At 47.7% G+C, this 17,993-nt stretch overlaps 1 pseudogene; it reads right to left on the bottom strand.

The window, feature by feature from the left end:
* Nucleotides 1-458: 458 nt before the first annotated feature.
* Nucleotides 459-607, bottom strand: LOC144783515 (5.8S ribosomal RNA; annotated as a pseudogene).
* Nucleotides 608-17,993: the final 17,386 nt, after the last annotated feature.

Here is a 17,993-nt window from a genome sequence, read left to right as displayed (position 1 = left end):
CATTGCCCTAAAGCTGAATGCAGAGTATATGCGTAGCTTAAATAACTACTCCAATCATATGTGGTACCTGTGGGGCCAGCTTCAGACGGGCCTGCCCTTTGAAATCACAAACTGCTGACTCCTCCACTCCTGGGGCATGTAGCCCACCCAACTCCGGCAACTCATTGAGAATAATATGGCATGTGATAAGGTGGGGTGGGCCACAGCCTTCCTACTGTGCCTCCACTGCGTTGCCTCCTGCTCAAGCCATAGCCCTCGCAACCCTCCGTCGCGCCCCAATCTGTCCCAGCAAATGCAGCTGCTTGGGGACGAGCGGCACCACTATCAACTGGGTATGTCTTCTCGGCACAGAGTGAGTATCTGCCCTCAGCTCCCATGCCGGCATAAGCATATCAGTGTCCGCACTTGAGTTCCAGGCTCAGCAAGCCATTCCAGGCTTCCACAGTCCATCAACTTTGACAATATTAGTCAGGGAGGTCCCCGGGTCCCACAGACATAGGTGCGTTAGAAGTGTCAATAATCAACGTGTCCTGCAATTCACACTAATTTTCACAGCTAGCAACGTTCTTCATCGAAGCGCAAGCCGAGTGATCCACCGCCAAGGGTTGCAGGCAACTTTTCTAAATGTTCAGCCACCTGAGGGCACAAGAGTGTCAGGTGGAAAGCAGCGCCATCCTTTCGCTTACGCGGCAAGACAGCCCTGTGCCCTGTCAAGGCTTCCCATCTGAGAGTCAAGGTTGGAAAGTAATCCTTTTGGCATGGTTACCCCCCACGTTTTGCCTGACTCCGAATGCAACTTTGAATGACTGTGCACTGGGTTCCTGCTAATCAGGTTGTCAGTGTCTATTTCTTTCCCAAAACTGTACTTTTGTTTCTACATTTGACACACCTCTGGCCCCCATATAAGTCTCCTGTAAAAGGTACTATTGGTACCAAGGGCAGTGTGATCAGAGAGGGTCTCTAAGTGCTGCAGTACGTATTATGTCACCCTACGAAACCACTCACCTAACACATGCACACTGCCACTGCAGCCTGCGTGGTTTGGTACAGCTGAAAGTGAAGTCGACCTGGCAAACATTGTTGCGCTAGGCCTACCAGCACTGAAAGAGACATAGGTAAGTCACCCCTACAGCTGGCCTTTCAGCCTTAAGGCAGGGTGTAGTATACCCCTTGTGAGGGCATAACTGAAAGAGCAGATATGCCCCAATAGCATAGTCTATTCTTAGACATTATAAGTGCATAGTGAAGCCATACAGAGTACATGGGCTGGGAGCTTGTCAATAACTCCACAGCTCCATGATGGCTTCACTGAATCCCAAGCTGTTTGGCACCAAACATCTCAGATTAATGCACCCACACGGATGTCAGTGTAGGATTCATTAATGCATGCACTCAGGGGGCTCCTTAGAGGTGCCCCCTGAAAACCTACCAAACCACTAGTGTGTGGGCGACTAGTCTGCACCAACCTGCTACTTTAAGGCATGTGTGACTTTAAGGCATGTGTCAGACCCCCTGAGGTGGGAGATTTGGGATCTTGTGGGTCAGAAACAAAGCCTGCTCTTTGTGAGGGTGCTTCACACCTACCCCCAAGAAGGAACAGCATTAAAGGGCAGTGAGCCTCAAAGGCTTCCTGCCCATTGTTATGCTAGCCAGGGCCTCTCCAGGTAGTGGCGATGCCCGCCACCCTGACCAAGCCCCACTTTTGGCGGCAAGGTCTGCGGGAAAATTAGTAAGCAGGAGAGGTGTCCCCCCGCAGCCGAGACCACCCCAAAGGTGCCCTGAGCTGAAGTGACCCCCTCGTTTTGCAAAACTTCTAGATTGCTTTTTGAAGATTTCAGTCGATAGGATTAGGGGTATGCTCCCTCCCTAAAGGGAGTTGACATACAAAGGACCGTCAGAGACTATAACTGCTGCTTTTGTTGATTTTGCTGTATTCAGGTTGCTCTGCCTTTCGCCCGCATACTCGCACTTTAAAAATTATAGGGAGTACTTCATCTCCCTTTACACACTACCCAGATATTTCGTTCTAACAGTTTTTTTAATAGTGTTATAAATGCGTTTTTAACCATCTCGCTGCTATTTGCTTACTTTGTACTTGTACTGTTTTACTTTTGTGAGGCTCGCGTCTCACCGGTAGTCCTCCTTCGCTTTTTGAAGGCTCTGGGTGAACGCCATTTTTATTGACGCGCTAGTTGTTCTGTCCCGCTATTTAAGAGGGCAGATGCTAGCGCGCAGTGCGCACGCAGCGGGCGCACCGATGCGCGCCAGAGGCAAGCTCGTCTGCGCCCAGCAGCCAGAGACCCTGTTCAAAATCTTGTGAGTAACACTAAATTGATAAGCTTCACTGCCACTGGTTTAGAGTTACTTAAACATAGTCTTTCTCTCAAGTGTAAGATATGTGTTTTTCCCATGCATAGCTTCAAATGTCCTCACTGTGGGTTTTCACTAGGCACGATGCTCAAAAGTAAGACAGTTCTTGGAGCAGGTCTTCAGGGCGGAATGAGTTGTAAAATGTTACTGACTCCTGCTCGCCATTGCCTTCGTTTTTGGAGCATTAACTGTAGGTCCCTCCCCAAACATAAAGATAATATTTTTGACTTTCTCAACGCAGAGAAACCTGACGCTCTGTTTCTCACTGAAACATGGCTGCATGCCAGTTCAGGACCCGACGTTGCTATCGACCTCCCTCCTGACTATGTTATTGTCAGGAAGGACAGAGATATAGGAAAAGGTGGAGGTATTGCAGTGATTTTTAAAGCTATTTATTGCTGCAAACGTGAGGCTCTGCCTCTCCAAGGTTGCGAAGCCACTCAGTTCAAACTAGCAGTTAACCCTCAGCTGACCCTATCTGGCCTCCTGATCTACCGTCCCTCAGGGAACCCAGGTTTATGGGCAGCTTCCTTTTCTGATTTTATCGCCCCTCTCCTGTTGAAAGCCGCTAATTTTACCATTCTTGGGGATCTTCATTTACATTTAGAAAATTCTCAATGCAATGTCAGCAGTGTCTTCCTGTCTGATTTGGAGGCCCTGAATATCTCCTTATGTAATTCGGGGCCCACACATGTGGCAGGACATTTACTCGACCCTGTCCTCTCTAATCTCTCTTTTGACTGTAGTTTTCCTGCTTTTCCCTTGGAATGGTCAGACCATTTTGCGGTTAAATTTAATCTGGTGACCTCTGGGACTGAGAGCAGGGTCTCTCCAGATTCTTATGAGAGTTTTTAGACGTTGGGGAAAACTGAATGTAGAGGCCTTTAACATCTTATTATCCAAGAATTTGCCGGACATAAATTTGCTACTGCCTTTGCTTGATCCGGCTGTATTGAATTGGCTCACCGCAGCTGTAAATACATGTTTGCCTCTTGTGTCTAAACAGACCCATCGTCTTTCGGCTTCGTGGTTCACGGATAACCTCAAAGCCATTAAATCCAAGCGTAAAGCTCTTGAGAGGAAATGGAGGCAATCCTACTCTCCTACCAGCAAAGTTGATTATAAAAAGAACCCTTAAAGATTATCATAAACTATGCAAAATGGCCAGAGCCACTTACATTGCTGATACTGTCACGCAGTCCCAAAATTGCCCACGCACCCTCTTCTCGGTGGTAAAGAAGTTGACAGGCTCTGACACTACTCCCCCGATCCTCGATGAGGTATAATGTGATAAAATTGCTGACTTCTTCATCGAGAAGGTTGAACTTATTTTTGGTACTTTGGGTTCCTCTTCCCTCCCAGTCTGATCCATGCTGACTTTTGACCCTACTCACGAAAGTGAGCTTGATTCCGTAGCCAAATTATGTACCTGGCTACCATTTTATGAAAAGTCTTTTTATGACTGTCTGTTAAGCATTAAATCGGGCTCTCCACGTGACCCTTTGCCAACTAAAATATTGCATCAACTCCTTCCTGACACTCTTAACGTCCTAAAAGAGCTTCCTAATTCCTAACTGAGAGATGCCTTTGTCCCGCTTAAGTGGAAACACGCAATGGTTATTCCACTCTTAAAAAAGGTTGGAGCTGACCCCTTGATACTGTCAAATCTTAGGCCAATCTCTTTACTTCCCGTGCTCCCTAAGATCCTGGAAAGACATGTCAACAATCGGGCTTTAGGGCTAACCACTCCACAGAAACGACTCTTTTTGGAGTCACTGAGAGATTGCGTCATTGCATGGACCGTGGAGAGACAACAGCACTCATTTTACTTGATTTGAGTGCCGCATTCGATACTGTGTCGCATTCCATTCTTCTTGCCTCTCTCCGGTCCTTGGGAGTGGAACGTCCTGCCTTGGCCTGGATTGCCTTAGTGGCCGCACCATTCTGGTCTTTTCCTCTAAAGCATCTTCTACTATCTGTTCTTCAGCGTACTGAGTTCCCCAGGGGTCTCTTTTGAGTCCCTTACTCTTTAATATCTATATTAGACCCCTGTCCACCATCGTGGAGGATGCTGGTCTTTCTCTATTTTCATACACTGACGACACACAAATCATCTTTTCTCTTTTCTCTTTCCGCCACCAAAGATGATAACATCTCAGCCCTCAAACAGGGGTTGTATAAAGTCTCAGAATGGATGTGTATGGATGTGTAACAACTTTTTGAAGCTGAACGGGGACAAGACAGAGGTTGTCATCCTGGGCAAACGCAAGGACCCATGGGGCCCCCAACACTGGCCACAAGAAAAGGGTCCTTCCCCCCATCTGTTGCCCAGGTCCGCAACCTTGGATTTCTCATTGATGAAAACCTTTCTATGCGGCAGCAGGTGGTGAGAGTGGCCGCTACATGCTTCACCATTTTGAGATGGCTTCATAAAATCCTCTGGATGCTTCCTGACTCTACCAAAAGGACGGTTGTCCAGGCCCTGGTCACCTCTTACCTGGATTATGGCAACGTTCTTTATTTGGGGGGGGGGTCATGAAGCTCTTGGAAAGCTTCAGGTGGTGCAGAATGCGGCTGCCCGCCACCTATGCCATGTCCCGCGCAGTCTCTCTATATCCCAGTCCCTCCTGCACCTTCAATGGCTCAGGATTGAAAGTAGAGTTAAGTTTAAGGCTCTTTGCTATATATTTTAAGATCAAACAGGGTGTTGCTCCTCTATATTTACAGGAGCTCATTCATGCCTATTTCCCCTACACATTCTCTCCGGTCTTCCTCCAAGGGGAGACTAGGTGATTCCCAGATTTAAGTTGGTGAGAATGGGCGGCTGCTCGTTCTCCCACTTAGGCCCTAAGATTTGGAATTCCTTGCCTACTTCATTGAAAACAGAAACCATCTATTTCAACTTTCAAAAGGGCCTCAAGACATGGCTTTTTCTGCAATAAGCTGCATTTTGTCCTCTTTTTACCCTTTCAGACTATCCCTTGGCACCGGGAAACCCTGTATGGGTAGCTGTGCACCTTAAAAGTTAAATAAATAAATAAAAGGATGTAGTCACACGAAAGGTAGGTAGCCCATTGCCTACTACCTTCCAGCACCTGTAACCCCTCTAAATTGAGTATTTAGGGGCACCCCTGAACCGTAATCCCTAGATTCCCGGTGATCTAAAGAAGGACCAAAGAGACGTGCCAACAGTGAAGACTCCAGACGACAACTGACTTGGCCCTAGCCCTACCAGCCTGTCTGCAGCCCTCGAAGAAACCTGCTCCAAAAAGCGACTTGTCCTGCAGCCCAGCAACCTCCAAAAGCTTGGGAGGATTGCCCGCCTTCCCCAAAGGTGTACCCCATGACTTCCTTAGGGTTGTCTTCCCTGTAATATAGGTTCAGTCCTTAATTACAGTAATACTTCCACCCCAGATATTGGGTGAACACAATCCTTAAATGTGGCGTATCAGTATTCGTATTTTGTAGTTTATCCATCATAAATCATCAATCTGATATCTTCAATATCTAAAATTCAAAACCATGCCATTCTTGGCATCATAATCCCAGTATCCATATGAGGAACTGTTTCCCTCTTTGCAGTGTTCCTAATTGTTGCCATAAACGTTGTTCATGTAGCAGTGAGTACACTCTACACCACCGCGTCTTCAATCTGATTCAATACTGATTGAAGTACAACCAGATTTAAGGACAGAATGGACGACCTACATGTCAGCAAGATAGCCCTGAGGAAGTTGTGGGGTGCACCCTTTCACAACGAAACACGTGTTGATTCCATGGCTAAAAAGAAGAGGGAAAACAAAAGAACACAAGAAAAGAACAACTGCCGTTTTATTAATTGCTTGCATAATATGATATAAAATTGTGCGTGTGCTTGGGAGATTGATGTAATTGTGGAGAGTTTAAATAATTTTAAATCGCCGCCCCTCGAAGACGTAGTCAGGAGCAAAGTGGCTTTTAAACAGATAATAAATCGATCAGCTAACTTCCTATCGATTCTCTTAGACAAGGATGAGCTCGCCCAAAAGAGTCATTCTTGGTCAGTTATTAATTAATTCACTAAATTAGAACCACAATCATATCTCACAACCCACCTAAAACCATTTTTAAGGGACAGATTTATGCTGTCACAATTTGGGAGATATCCCACAAAGGATGCAACACCCACAGGGGAACAAATTTGACACACAATCAGCTGTAGTTATGTGGTTTTTATAAAGAATCTTTTATGCTCGCAGGCAGGTCGCTCCCCACGCTGCTGTACGGCTCTGTTTTTCCCCTGTGCCAAACTTGCTTTCTTGCCCTGACTTGTTTTTTTCCTCTGTGCCTGCACTTGCTTTCTTGCCCAGACTTGTTTTATTCCTCTGTGCCTGTACTTGCTTTCTTGCCCAGACTTGTTTCTTAGGTCTCGCAGAGACGTGGGCGGAGCAGCGAAGCTGTTGCCACGCCCTGAGAGAGATATTGTTCTAAAAAGGGTACTGTAGGCCCCGCCCCTCGTTTCCATTGAGTAGCGTCAGCGTTGACGTTAAACGCTGGCTTCCCATTGGAAAAGAGGGGTTTTGGGTGCCACCCTGTCCACTTTTCGTACTGTCCCTCCAGACAAGGTAGCCTGCTTTGTGGCTGGCGTAAAAGACTATTCTCATCTGCTTGTTTATTTAACAAGCAGATAAGAGCATTCTTCACGTCAGCTGTGAAGCAGGCACCAAGCACAGAGGCACACGGGGTCACGGGGGAGGGCAGGGGAGGGGGATCCCGGCAGACTCTGTGTTTTGCACCGGCAGCCTCTCCTTGTTTGAGCCCCCCCCCCCTCCTTGGAGCAAACCTCCACTCTAGGTGCCTCTCCTCGCCCCCCCACCCCCTCCCAGCTCTTTCACTAGAAACAGACCATGCGTAGCCGAACAGACCGTATTTGCTGGTGTACACTTGTTTTATAGTAGTTTGGCCACTGAGTGGGGTCTCAGTAAGTACAGCAAACACTGGCCTCATGTCTGCTCTGCCTAGCGCACAGAAGCAGTTGTTGAGGGCGAGTCCAACTCCTGGCGCGTTATTTTCCACTGGTATTTTGATAGGAGGCGAGGGTAGGGGCTGCTTCTCCATCTAAGCGCTAGTCCAAGGCCCGACTGGAAACTGAAATCAGCTCTGACAAAAATGTCAGCCTTACGCAGAGTGGGAGGGTGCTGCTGCTTAAAGAATAGAACCATGGTTGTTCGTGACAGTCCATCCGGCTCTGAAAGCAGCGCCTTAGCGTGCAGCCTGCTGCGGAAATGCCAGAGTGGCAACCTGCTCTGCCTGACTCTGTTTTGGGAGCCAATGGAGTTAAAAAGCCTTTGGCGCCAGTTCTTTGTGGTCCAGGTGCCCTTGGTGACTGTCCTCTCAATCCCTTGCTCAATGTTTGGCACTGTATTGGGAACATTTAATAAATAATCATGCAAAGCAGCGCAGTAGCCAAAGTTTATGTGCTGCGTTGCGTTGCATGAGACAGCAGAACAGCGCTGTTTCTTTTAAGCTATGGTGCTGTATCTCGCTCCCCCCTGCACTGCCACTCTTAAGGCTGCTTGGACCACGCACACACTGTTGCACTGTAGTGTGTGTGATGCCTAGCATAATTACCCATAGTTTAGCGCTTCTCTAACTTTTTTGTGTGCTGCACAGTGCAGCACACATGCAAAGTTCGAAAAGTTTTGGGGAAAAAAGCTCCTCTTCAACGTCACACAGGCCTCAAGGAGGCCTACTTTTTTGATGCCATGTCCGGTCGACTTTTTTAGGGCCTCATTTGCGAGGCCCCTAGCAGCACTTTTGCGCCACCAGAGCATCACTTTTTTTGACACTCCAGTGGTGTGCAGCAGCACAGGCCGCACAAAGCCACTTTTTGTGGATTTTCATGGCCTTGTAAATATGCGCCCCTTTCACGCAACACACTGCGTGAAAGGGGCGTTCCATGGGTGTTGCTGTGGGTGTTCCCACGCAACACCCATGGAATCTGAAGAATTCCTAGATTTACGAGGAATCGTAAACCTGGGAATGCGTCAGATTTTGTTAGGGAAGCATATGCTTATTTCTTCTCGTTTTCTTCTTTTTCTATGTGTGCTATATTCTGCAGCACACAAGAGGAAAACATCTCTCGTGGTTGTTTATGTGCAGGAAGGTATCCCTTCCTGCACAAAAAATAATCACTCATATAATGCAGGCACTCTTGCAACATGGTGCATGGCTGGCTGCGCTGGAGCATGGCAGCCAATTGAGCGCTGGCACAGGGGAAAAGGACAGGAATGCTCCATATCTCATAGATATGGTGCAATCCTGCCCTTTTCTTTTGACACAGGGCAGCACAACAAGATTCCTTTGCGGCACTGCCCTGCGTCAGAATCCATTGGTGGCTGCTGTACTATCTGTGAGACGGCCCCTTGATGCAAAGTGATACTTTGTGTTACTTTAGGACTACAATATTACATGGATATTTTCGATGAGTAAATCCCAATTCAAGACGTGCACCGATTGGCGTAACTTTTTGTGACACTGCACTGGCCCAAAGCCTCGATAAATTTGGCGCGTTTGTTTCTTTGACTACAGCAAATGGATAGAGTCAATTACACTCTTAATTTAAGGGTATTTTTTTCTGAACAGATACATGTGACTCACAGAGAAATCAACACGAGAAGTGTAATGTCTTGTATTTATAGAAGCGGCTTCTACAGTGTGATCTGTGTGTGACGTTTTCTTCAGCTTTAGGGCAAAGAGAAAGGGAGAGTATTAAAGATTCCTTATGAAATAACATTTGAGCACTCTTGAATGTCCTTCAGCTAGGACACCAAGTACACTCAGTGCATTTTATGCTGTAGTGTTTTTAAAGGTCTTAAGGCCCAGGGGCCCATCAGCTGGTGTTTCTTTCAAGCTACATGCCATGGTGTGTTTACATTGCAATGCATGGGAGAATATGCAATGTGTACCCTTCACTGTGCTCTGAAGCAGTAAGTGGCAACCAAAGCGCTATATAAATTAACTAAAGCTACCATTAAAAGTAAGGTGGGTGAAGAATTCAGCTCCGCTGGTGGAGTTCGCAGAGTTGTGCCCACTCCGTGCTCCGGGTAGAGTGCGGAGTTCCTAAAAACTTAGCAATGTGACGCGGAGCGCAGTTCTTTTTTCCCAATTTTAAAGCTGCATTCGCGTCTGTTCAGAGCAAAAACAGGAAAAATTAATAACATTCCTTTCCTGCTCCGTTTAATAGCAGAGGCAGTATTGTCGATGTATCTCAAAGGGTCAGTGCGTCTGCTGCTAAGATCTGTGTGCTACCTGCAAATGAAAGGGTTTGAATTTTAAACGGCAGCGTCTAAAGTTTATTTATTTATTTTTATTTATTTTTTAGATTTTTAAAGCGCATGGCTGCCCAGGAGCGTCCCAGCGCTGACTGAAAATCCATATCGTCAGGTCAGGCGGAAACAAGGAGAAAGTCAAGGGAACAGCCACGTTTTCAAGGATTTGCGAAAGGACAGAAGATTAGATTGGGCACGGAGGTCCAGTGGGAGAGCATTCCACATCTTGGACGCCTGATAAGAGAACCGCCGGCCACCGGAGCGTGTTTTCTTAATCCTAGGTATTTGAGTGAGGTGGATATTAGAGGATCGGAGGGTTCTGTTTGTGATATAGGGTGTCACAAGATCTTTAAGGACGGGAGGGGCGTTTCCATGGAGGATTCTATGAGTTAGGCACATGGCTTTAAACTGCACCCTTTGCTCCACCGGAAGCCAATGGGGTGCTCTGATCGCTGGTTTGGCAGAGCAACGATTTTTTGTGCCCGTGAGAATCCAGGCGGCCGCGTTTTGCACCACCTGTAACCTGGCAGTGACTTTTTTTGGTGAACCGAGGTATAAGGCATTGTCGTAATCAAGTCTAGACAATATCAGAACCTGTAAAAGTAGTTTTTTTGACTGGAAAGGAAGTAAGGGGAGGATCTTACGAGTGGAGCGTAATAGACCAAAGCATGTTCCCGCTGTTTTCTTGGCCTGGGTGTTAAGGGTTAGATTATGAGGGAAAAGGGAACCGAAACTCGACCGTTAACCACGACCTGTGCCAGGGGGTCGGTATACAGCAGCTTCACCCATCCGATAAACCCCGGGCCAAAACCAAACTTCTCAAGAGCCGCCCAAAGGTAGGGCCACTCTATCGTGTCGAAGGCCATCGAGGCATCCAACGAAGCCAAAATGGCCGGCTCCGTCAGAAGCCCCGCCCTCGCGATAGCTCCATGAAGGCGACGCAGATTAAGAGCCGTGTTACGGTGCGGGATAAATCCGGATTGGTCCGGATGAATCAAGTCACTAATGACCATTAGGAGGCGAGTAGCCAAGATCTTGGCAAGAACCTTAGGCTCAACATTTAACAGGGAGATGGGTCTATATGACGAACAAAGATCCCGGGGCTTACCATCTTTAGGAATTACCACAATCGTAGCCAGGCGCTGGTCATAAGGGAGAGCACCCCGCTCACGAGACTCCGAAAACATTGTTCAAAGATAGGGCGCAATCTTATCAGGACGCAGTTTGTATAACTCAATTGGCAAACCGTTCGGGCCCAAAGCCTTGCCCGAACGGAGAGAGCGAATTGCAGTCGCTATTTCGTCCGTAGAGAACGGGCCCTCCATAGAGTCCCGCTCCAGATCAGAGAGGCAGGGCAAAGCTATGTCGCGCAGCAAGAGGCGAGAGTCGTCTGCATCCCTTTCCGACACTGGGGAGTAAACCGCACGAAAATAGTCCGCAAAACATTCCACTATTTCAACCGGGTCCGTTACTTTCACACCATTCAAAGTCTGAATCACAGGCACTACTCGATTTGCCCTCTCCTTCTTGTCCAACCAGGCAAGCAATTTACCCGCTTTGTCCCCAACATCATACAGACGACCCTGTTGCTCTCTAAACATCATTTTGGCCGCATCTGTGACCAGAGACTTATAGGCAAATTGCTTCAGACCCAGGGCATGGAGTTTGTCACGAGTAACACTCGATTCCAGGTCAGCCTCCATCTCAAGTATTTCCATCTCAAGGTCCACCACCTCCCGATTCCTCGCCTTTTTGGTTTCAGCAATGAGAGACAGGGCCTGCCCACGAATTACTGTCTTAAAAGCCTCCCATAGGGACACCGCAGAGGAGACAGACCCCTCGTTTTCTAAAAAGTAGGTGTCAAGGGACTTAATCAAGTGACTACGGGTCTCAGGGGAGGTCAGGTACCAAGGGTTGATAGGAGCCACCCGGCCCGCCGCCTCCACCCCCACATCAAAACAAAGCCAGAGCGGAGAATGGTCCGAGATGCCCCGGGGGAGGTGTCTAATCTCCCGGACAGCCGATGACTGTGCAGCTGGCATGAGGAAGTAATCCAGTCTAGACAAACTCCCATGGGCCCCAGAATGGAAAGTATATTGAAGTTGAGTGGGGTGCATAAGTCTCCAACAGTCCACCAAACCAAAAGTATCCAAAAAACCTCCCAGCCACAATTGGGCCGAAGGAGTATCCCTAGGGGGGTAACGATCACTCAGACCGGAGAGGACAGAGTTAAAGTCACCAGCCATGAAAAGAGCACCATCAGGGAGTTCCAACAGCACTCGGCCCAAACCGGAGAAGGTAGAGGTCTGCAGGCCGGGGGGCACATAGACGGTGAACAGGGAAAGGGTCCGGCCCTCGTATCGTCCCACGAGGACGGCATAACGCCCCCGATCATCAAGGATCACATCATCTATCGCAAGGAGAAGGGAAGCCCGGACAAGGATACCCACCCCCTGGAACCCGTTGTAAACCCTGAGTGCGCGACAAGACGATAGCCCCACCTATTCATTGCACGACAAGTATTGCCCACTAGATGTGTCTCCTGCAGAAAGACAATATCGGGAGACAAACGTCGCAGGCATCGTAACACCACCCCCCGTTTTATACGATCCCCTAGACCATTGACATTCCACGAAATAAACCTCAACCCGCTACCCCCCATCCCACAAAATAATGCAGGAACCATCCCCCAATGAGCATGACACTGAAAATTCAATTATCAAGATAGAATCGCCTTGAAAAAACAAAACACAAACCACAAACACCCCACCAACCCACCCCCCAACATCCAAGAAAACACCCCCCACCCTGCACCCCTGCAGTAAGCAAAAAAGCCACCCCAACATGCAGTGTGCCTGTCTCCCGAAAACCCCCGTTCTACAAAAAGACCCCGGAGGAGGAAAAGGCCCTGACCCACCCGCCACCCCGACAGAGATAAAGAGAAGAGAATACACAGAAAATAGAGGCGCTCAAGTACAGAACCCAGAAAGAAATTACATGATACGGAGACAGGGGCCCAGACAACAAGTTCAGCTCTCTACACCACCCTCGGCACCACCCGGGTGCTCGGTGGGCTCAGTCAAATTAGGCCGGTCCGGCAGAGAGTCCAGCCAGTCATTTACCGAATCAGGTCGATCAAAGAAAAGGGTCCGTTCATTGTACTCAACTCGTAGCCTGGTAGGAAAGAGCATGGCGTATTTCAAACCCAAGTTCCGAAGACGCTTCTTGACTCCACGGAAGCCCATTCGCTGTCTCTGCACAAGCTGTGAGAAGTCCGGGTAAAAGTTCACCGAGGCATTTTCGAAGGCCACCGGGCCCTTAACTCTCGAGGCCTGCAGGATAGCGTCTCGGTCCCTATAATGAAAAAGTTTTGCGACAATGGGCCTCGGCGGGGCGCCCGGCTTGCCCTGGCCACCCGGAACGCGATGGGCACGTTCCACCGCAAAGAATTTGCTCAATCCAGATGGAGAAAGGTAGTTTTGTATCAAGTCCTCAACCAGAAGATCAACAGAATGTGGATCAGGATTTTCCGGAACACCAACCACACGCACGTTGCAACGCCGTGATCTGTTTTCAAAATCCTCCAAGCGCTGAGTCATGAAATCGTTCACCTTTCTGAGGTTGCCGATCTCCGTCTGTATCTCCGAGACGTCGGCCGTGAGGCTAGATGACTTGAGGTCCAATGACTTCACCTTCTCATTGGTTATAGATAAGTCGGCCCGAATCAAGGTCACATCAATAGCCACAGTATCAATTTTGTGGGCCAAAGCTTCATACTGTTGGCCGATGGTTTCTCTCATGCCAGAGATGGCGCCCATGATGTCCTGCAGGGACGGCTCCGCCGAAGCCTCCAAAGGGTGCCCCACTGCACTCGGGCCAGGCAAGGCAGCACCGGGGGACCCCTTCGATTGTGTGTACCGGTCCATGATATTAGACTGGACCGGGCCTCCGCGAAGGGGCGTCTTGGTCTTCCGCCTCTCTTGGTCCCCTCTGCCAGTCATAGTGTAGACCACGTCCCCAAGGGACCCACGCGACCTGGTGAAAATGGCCGCAGGAAGACAGGGCGCCGGAGCCAAAAGTCAGCAGCGAGGGTACCTCGAGGTGTGAACCGGCCCGGAAGGAAACTAAGCAGGCAAAAGGTGCAACTGCGACCTCGCGCCGCTGGACTCAGCACCGGCCAGACACCTCCGCTGGAAGACGTAGTCTGAGTCAGAATCGAAACCGAAAGTTAAGAGGGGGACCCATAAGTCGAGTCCCCCTGCCGCTGTTGTTCAACTCAGACACGGCAGCAGAGCCTCACCAAGACCCGGGCGCACCACCAGGGCGGGCCCCGAAAGTTCGAGTCGACGTAGCTTCGGTGCCCCTGGTCCAATTCGAAATCCAAAAACAATATTAAGATCAGCCCAGGTTCCTCTTCATGAGTCCTTGTAATGAATCAGGATATGTTCAGGATATCATGCCGGGGGTGGCGGGGGTCCGGAGAGCGCTGTGCTCACGCGGCCATCACGGATGCCCGCCAAGCTCCTCCTTACCACTTTTTTCTTTTTAACTTTAATAAGCAGGAGCCGTCTTCACGGACACCGCGCTATGCAATGCAATAGGTGTTGCTTTTGGTATTGTAAATAACAATGCCTTTTAATTATTTGAAAGGCATTGCCATTTACAATGTCAATAGCTCAAAATAATGTAATTGCAAGACCTATTGCATTGTAAATGCTTGTCTTCCTCTGTGCTTAACTTGCTTTCTTGCCCAGACTTGTTTTTATTCCTCTGTGCCTGTACTTGCTTTCTTGCCCAGACTTGTTTTTATTCCTCTGTGCCTGTACTGACTTTCTTGCCCAGCCTTGTTCTTATTCCTCTGTGCCTGTACTTGTTTTCTTAATATGAATGGGGTGGTGAGCACACCATGCTTTATCAAAATAATCAATTGCAATCCATTTTTCTTACTTGACCACTTGCGTGCAACGTTGGGTTTCGCCTTGCCATCGCGCAATTTAAATCCTGAATGTGGGGAGCGTAACATTAACGCTCCACACCCTGATGCACTGCATTTTTCTTTAAGGATACAAGATCCTCCATTTTTTCGTCCGTTTGTCCTCGTGTGTGTTTAAACAAGTTTTAAGCCTGAACAATTTATCAAATTCCTTTCATTATTGCCGTTTGTTCCACATATTCACCAAATTGCATTTTTTTGGGAACTTAACATATCCACATGTGCCCATCCAAGCCTCCTTGTAAATATGATCCATACGCAAAAAGTAGTTCTCAACAGCATTCCTTTATTCATGACCCAATGCATTTCGAGCACTTATATGCTCTTCGTCAGGGATAGCTGAAATTTAACATAACGACATTTCCATTAATCCCAAAGAAACCACACTTATATGTAAATTCTATTTTGTATACATTTCATAGTAGAAACATTTAAATACGAATAAGCGTACTCTTAAAATAACCACACTTTATGTTTCAAAGGTAGCTGATGAAAAATTAAAAAAGACCCCATTCATATTAATAATAAACCGCCACATGTTGGTGATGCACCCGAGATGAAAAGAAAAAGAGAGGAAGAAACTTGCGTTTGAACACAGACCACATATTATAAGAACAGCGAGTTCTCGTCAGCATCAAAGGAGGTTTTTGGAACTGATAAAGACATTAATTCCTAAAGCATTTATTTTTGTAAAACACACAAATATGTTTGTAAAACTTAGGTTTTGTACGCACGCAGTGTACTGAGGGCTAAAGGTGTATTATGGGTATTGAAGTATGTTGGGCACGTTTTTGCGTAATTATCTGTTTTGAGTGCATGCACGTTAGGGGGAGGGGCCAAACTAGTTTACAAATCGAGCCGAGAGCGATGAAACCATTTAGAGTTTGTGAAGAACCCGGACCTGTAATTGGGAGAATAGGAAAGAAGGTACGCACAGCACGCTGGCAGAATTAGAAAGCTTTGTTAATACGTAAAGCAGTCTGAAATGTATATATTTGAATAGCAAAAGCCACAGATAGGCGCGAAGGTTAGATAAGCCGGAATACATCGAACTGACATGCATAGAAAGGAGGAAATGTGCACGGGTAAACACTAGAAAGCTTGATAGTTGAACACCTTGGTCTTTTTTAATTTTTCATCAGCTACCTTTGAAACATAAAGTGTGGTTATTTTAAGAGTACGCTTATTCGTATTTAAATGTTTCTACTATGAAATGTATACAAAATTGAATTTACATATAAGTGTGGTTTCTTTGGGATTAATGGAAATGTCGTTATGTTAAATTTCAGCTACCCCTGACGAAGAGCATATAAGTGCTCGAAATGCATTGGGTCATGAATAAAGGAATGCTGTTGAGAACTACTTTTTGCGTATGGATCATATTTACAAGGAGGCTTGGATGGGCACATGTGGATATGTTAAGTTCCCAAAAAAACGCAATTTGGTGAATATGTGGAACAAACGGCAATAATGAAAGGAATTTGATAAATTGTTCAGGCTTAAAACTTGTTTAAACACACACGAGGACAAACGGACGAAAAAATGGAGGATCTTGTATCCTTAAAGAAAAATGCAGTGCATCAGGGTGTGGAGCGTTAATGTTACGCTCCCCACATTCAGGATTGTACTTGTTTTCTTGCCTACATTTGTTTTTCCTTCCTGTGCCCAGTTTTCCAGCGGCCCGCCCGTTTTTCCCGCTGCTGCATCTCTGCGGCCCCGCCTCCCTGTAATCCCATTCGCTGCCCGCTCCTAGTTGCTCCTCCCTCCCACATCCCCTCATATGAATTACATAGCCAGGCTCTCGCAACTACATTTATGAATGTTCCAACAAGGTACAATGACCAAAGTCAAAAGGAAGCGCAGAAGCAGGTTCTTTGATGTAAGTCCTCTTGTCACAGCAAGATGTTTATTTTCTCCAGACTTGAAATAATACAAACGCCGACACGTGTTTCGTCGTGTGCGGTTGAGTCACACGACTCATCAGGGCTTCCACTCCGATACCAATATGTGGATGGAGTAAGTCTGGACCTCTGAAAGCTCTGTATCGAGCAATGGGTTTACTAGGAGATTATGCAACAGTAAACGGCGGTCGTCTCTCGTGTAAGGTCCGTACACGAGAGACGACCGCCGGGAAACTACAGAGGAGGGATTGCCTGCAGTGGCAAACCACTGCGAAGGACACGTACCCGTTTCCTTCCTTTTCTGGCGCCATAAAGAATCCCCTCCCGGCTTTACGTTTTACTACAAAGCAAATAACAGACATAGTGTTATTTCTACATAAGAAAATTACCAGTGGGATAAGACAACTATTATCCTTATACTGCAACCGAACATTATGCCACACAGCATCTACTGTTGCATAATCTCCTAGTAAACCCATTGCTCGATACAGAGCTTTCAGAGGTCCAGACTTACTCCATCCACATATTGGTATCGGAGTGGAAGCCCTGATGAGTCGTGTGACTCAACCGCACACGACGAAACACGTGTCGGCGTTTGTATTATTTCAAGTCTGGAGAAAATAAACATCTTGCTGTGACAAGAGGACTTACATCAAAGAACCTGCTTCTGCGCTTCCTTTTGACTTTGGTCATTGTACCTTGTTGGAACATTCATAAATGTAGTTGCGAGAGCCTGGCTATGTACAAATGTTTTGTCTTTTGACTTGTTTGGACGGTTAAGGGTGTTTGCCGTCTGCTCTTCACGCACTACATGAACTACTGTTTTGCTTCTCACACACTTTGTAACGTATAAACCCAGGCAGCGCGCCCTTTTAGTCCTACTTTCTAAAAAACCCCCGTGTCACTGGAATCCCCTCATATGAAGGCCGCACTGCCCTCATCGCCGCCACCGATGACATCAAGTCCCTGCTGGACAACGGAGAAACGGCGGCCCTCATCCTCCTGGACCTGTCAGCCGCCTTCGACATGGTCTGCCACCACACACTACAAACACGCCTCCACAACGCCGGGATCCAAGAGAAGGCCCTAGACTGGACCACCTCCTTCCTCTCCGGCAGGCCTCAGAGCGTCCGCCTTCCCCCCTTCCGCTCCGAAGCCACCGAGTTCATCAGCGGCGTACCCCAGGGCTCATCCCTCAGCCCAACTCTGTTTAACATCTACATGGCACCGCTCGCCCATGTCGCCCGTCGGCACGACCTCAACATCATCTCTTACGCCGATGACACCCAGCTGATCCTCTCCCTCACCAAGGACCCCCACACCGCCAAAACCATCCTTCACAAAGGAATGAAGGCCGTCGCTGAATGCATGAGGAACAGACGACTGAAGCTGAACTTTGACAAGACGGAGGTCCTCATC

The sequence above is a fragment of the Lissotriton helveticus genome, chromosome 9 (assembly GCF_964261635.1).
Source record: "Lissotriton helveticus chromosome 9, aLisHel1.1, whole genome shotgun sequence".
Taxonomy (NCBI): domain Eukaryota; kingdom Metazoa; phylum Chordata; class Amphibia; order Caudata; family Salamandridae; genus Lissotriton; species Lissotriton helveticus.
Note: the sequence above shows the minus strand (reverse complement) of the source record. Positions and strands in the feature narration are given on the sequence as shown.